The sequence below is a fragment of the Lutra lutra genome, chromosome 4 (assembly GCF_902655055.1).
Source record: "Lutra lutra chromosome 4, mLutLut1.2, whole genome shotgun sequence".
Lineage (NCBI taxonomy): Eukaryota > Metazoa > Chordata > Mammalia > Carnivora > Mustelidae > Lutra > Lutra lutra.
Genome location: NC_062281.1, coordinates 113331954 through 113336292, shown reverse-complemented (window position 1 = coordinate 113336292; position 4339 = coordinate 113331954). Strand labels below are relative to the sequence as shown.

At 36.6% G+C, this 4339-nt stretch overlaps 1 pseudogene; it reads right to left on the bottom strand.

Moving 5' to 3' along the window:
- Positions 1-2860: 2860 nt before the first annotated feature.
- On the bottom strand, positions 2861-3219 carry LOC125099070 (60S ribosomal protein L31-like; annotated as a pseudogene).
- Between the last annotated feature and the right edge of the window lie 1120 nt (positions 3220-4339).

Below are 4339 nucleotides of genomic sequence, written 5' to 3'. Positions count from 1 at the left end.
GCTTGTCTCCAAGACTAGTTCAGATCTGCCTTTTTACATGCTCTCTTTGCACAGTGATTTCTCCAGGATACCTTTCATCCATCCTGTAACTAAATAACCACGAGGAAATTCAGCTTTGTCATCCCCATGGAAGTATGTAAGGTCTGTAGGACAAGGGCCATGTCTCTCTTGGTCATCTCCCTGTCTGTGATGCTTGGCTAGTCTTTGAAACATAGAATGTACGACAATTAAGAGAGGTGGAAAATTATTGTTCAGATAAGCATAATTTTAACTAAGATCATAGGAAAGATCCAGTCCCAGCTGCTTTTCTAAAGAGTCTTAATTCTGAGAAACAAACTGAGGGTTTTGGAGGGGAGGGTCATGGGGCATTGGGTGAGCCTGGTGGTGAGTATTATGGAGGGCACGTATTGCATGGAGTGCTGGGTGTGGTGCATAAACAATAAATTTTGGAATATTGAAAAAAATAAAATTGAATAAAATTTTAAAAAATATATAAATTGAATCAAGTAATACAGAAACAAAGTACCTATAAATGGGAAGAAAACAAGTTAAAGCTCTAGCTGCTGATGGGACTTCTAGTTACACTAAAAATAACACCTAGTATCTTATTAATACCCTGTCATGCAGATATGATCAAGTTAACTTACCTCACAGAAATAATGAAAATCTGTCATATATCAGCTTCTGCTTCAAGTTATACTCTGATGCCAACTATGTGTCTCTTTTTAAAGATTGTAATACTTTATTTTTGATATTGGTTCAGCATGAAGTTATAGCAAACTACAGAATTCTGCTACAATTACCAAACACTGCATAATTTCTGTCTAATTATACAGAACTAATATGCAGCCTCTCTGTATTAATAATAAAGCAATTAACCTAAAATACCAAATTGGTGTGAGTTCCTTGACTATTTTCTCATTACCACAGTCTGTTCCTAGTTTTGAACAATTGTATATTGTACTTTATAAATGTTAGCTCCAGATAAAGTTTATTTTTACATCTATCACAATAGCCTTAACACTCATCACCTCCAATTTTCTCACCTTTCCCTTTCCCCAAATTTGTATGTATGAAAAAGGTGATGTCTGCAGTAGGAGTTCATTATAAATCAGATGCATTTATGGACAATTAGAAATGTTAAGAGACATAATATTATATTATCATAACCTTCTGCATTTATTTTTCTCCTTTTTTTTTTTTTTAATACCAATAGATCTTGTAGGAGACACTTCCATTGTGTCTGACACTTCTGATGTTATGGTGTCAATGTAAGTATGTGTGAAAACCATTACCTTGTCAATTCTGTGATGTCAATGGCAACTTGATGTCAATGAAAATGTATAAGGTTCTTCCATTATCATTGTAACAGCTTCTGTAGTCTTTTCAATATATCAAAAGACACTAGCTTGTAAGAAAGACTAACTACCCAAAATTGCTCCCTGCATTTCTTAAAATTAAAGCTGGGGCATTGCATTATGATTTCTCTTTACATCCAGCAGTAGAAAAAATATGTAGAATCACAAATAAATAAAATAATAAGCAGTTATTTTTGTTTTGTGTTTAGGAACGTAAAATGACTTACTGTTTTGAATTTTTAGAATTCAAGTGGCTGGCACACATAACAGGGAAAATTCTTATTTATAAGTGGAAATAATGAAGAGAACTTCAGCTGTAGACAATGATATGTTGAAAATACACTAGGAAACACTCAAAAAAGTAGGAAGGTCCCTGGAAGCAATTACCTTACTTAAAATTATGCCCATCAAAAGCAGCAATGTCCCTGTTGTGATATTGAACTGTTCCATGTAGTGATTTCTTAGGCAGAGAGTAATCATGGCATATCACTAATCTTAGGTAAATAACAGTTAGGTCCTTGTGTAATAAAATAAGTATGGATTGCATTATGCTTCCACACCATTTATGTTTTCTTTTTCCTATGTGTGTGGTGTGGTTTAGCAAGGCTCACTCACTTTTTAAATGACTTTTTAAGCATAAATTTTGCCCTAATTTGCTTTGGCAGCTGTTGAGTACTTCTAAAAGTACTTGAGTGGGGTACTTTTGCCATGCAAAATGCACACACACGTGTAAATAGTGGCATTGTTTGCTTTAGGTTCTAATCACTGGAGATGATAGGATTTGTGAACTTATAAAACATTAGGAATTTGTTTAATTATTTTAACAGCTTGCCTGTTGGTTTGGCACATAAAGTTCTTAGAATGAGAAGACATTTTTAAAAATTTGGGAATATATACCCTGTGCATGTGTGGTCCTACCTTCAAAAACCTGACATTGTGGGGGTGCCTGGGTGGCTCAGTGGGTTAAAGCCTCTGCCTTCAGCTCAGGTCATGATCTCAGAGTCCTGGGATCAAGCCCCACATCGGACTCTCTGCTCAGCAGGGAGCCTGCTTCCTCCTCTCTCTCTGCCTGCCTCTCTGCCTGCTTGTGATCTCTGTCTGTCAAATAAATAAATAAAATCTTAAAAAAAAAATTAAAAAAAAAATCACAAAAACCTGACATTGTGAAGGGGCACAGAAATAAGTGTACAGGTAGGTTACAATTCCAAGATGAACTTTTTTTTTTAAGTGCTCCATCCTGAAGTCTTGAGAGACTTTGCAAAGACACCTATGTCATTTGAACGGTCTTAATGTAAGTATAAGGTTTTCTAGGTAAATTGTGTGTCCACTGTGATTATTGACAGAGAAATGAGTTGATACATAATAAAAATTCTATCATAATCATGTAAATGATGTGTATTTGTGTATGTATGTACATAATCATGTAGCCATGTTATAATTTGATACATAGCCATAAAAAGTACTTTTTTGGCAGTTTTATTCTTTTATTTGGTCATCAGCAGTTAGTTCTTATCTACGTTAATTGTAGGTTTTTTTTAAAGTGGTGATAGGTATATAGGTAACTGCCATGTAGAGCTTCATGCTTCTTAAGTTTTCTGGACAACCATACATGGATATGGTATGGAACATTCCTTATTCCTTTGGTGGAGAAAGCTTTGTTAAGCTTGGTGGCAATGTGCACAGCCAGAATTCCCATCTCCTTCGTGGCAAATTTCTGGATTTCTCTGAGTGCCCAATGAGCACACTTCTTGAAACCCACTTCATGGATGAGCTTGCAAATGTTGATGGTATATTTTCTGGTCACTAGCTCCTTGATGGCAGAACAGTTCTTCTTCTCACCACCCTTCTTTGTAGGCACCATTCTGCTGGGTCTTAGTTTAAAAAGCACATCTTGTTTTTAATTTGGGATTCAAAATATGTTCTATCTGTATTATCTGGGTCTAAATTTAGCATTTCCCCCTAATCCTTTACTGATTATTTTAGGGGAGGGGGCACTTCAGCATTTGCAAAAAGAGTCAGAAAATGATTAAAGCTTTTGGACTTCAAATGAATTCACTTGCTATTTTGAGCAATTTGATGAAAATTTGAGAGGAAATTTAATGATTGAATTAGAAAGACTTTATTTATTTTAAAGATCTTATTTATTTATTTGAGAGCGTGATAGAGACAGAGCCCATGTACAAGCCAGGGAAGGGGCAAAGGGAGAGGGAGAAGCAGACTTCCCACTGAGCAGGGAGCCTGACATGGGGCTTGATCCCAGGATCCTGGGATCATGAGCTGAGCTAAAAGCAGATGCTTAACTGACTTGATAAGACTTTTAAAAATTATTTATGGATTTCAATGAATGTATTGAAATATATAATGTGTATATTCCATGATTTCCCATTTGCAAAATAATCAAGAGTTGGCCACATGTTATTTTTTTAAGATTTATTTCTTTCTTTTAGAGAGAGGAAGGGGCGAGGGGCACAGGAAGAGGGGAGAGAGCATCTCAGGCAGGCTCCCCTCTTAGCACGGAGCCCAATGTGGGGCTGAATCTGATAACCCTGAGACCATGACCTGAGCCAAAATCAAGAGTCAGACACTCAACTGACTGAGCCACCAAGGCACCCCAAGACTGACTACATTTTAAAACAGATTCGTGTGTGTGTGTGTGTGTGTGTGTGTGTGTGTGTGTGTGTGTGGTGTTGCAGATTATGGAAATTTTCCTGAAAATGCCATTTTCTATCTTATGGTATGAACTAAAAGAAGATACCATTAAAAATGAAACCATCAAGCTTAATAGTCCCTTTCTTTCTTTCTTTCTTTCTTTCTTTCTTTCTTTCTTTCTTTTTTTTTTTTTTAAAGATTTTATTTATTTATCTGACAGACAGAGATCACAAGTAGGCAGAGAGGTGGGGGGGAAGCAGGCTCCCCGCTGAGCAGAGAGCCCAATGTGGGGCTTGATCCCAGGACCCTAGGAACATGACCTGAGCCGAAGG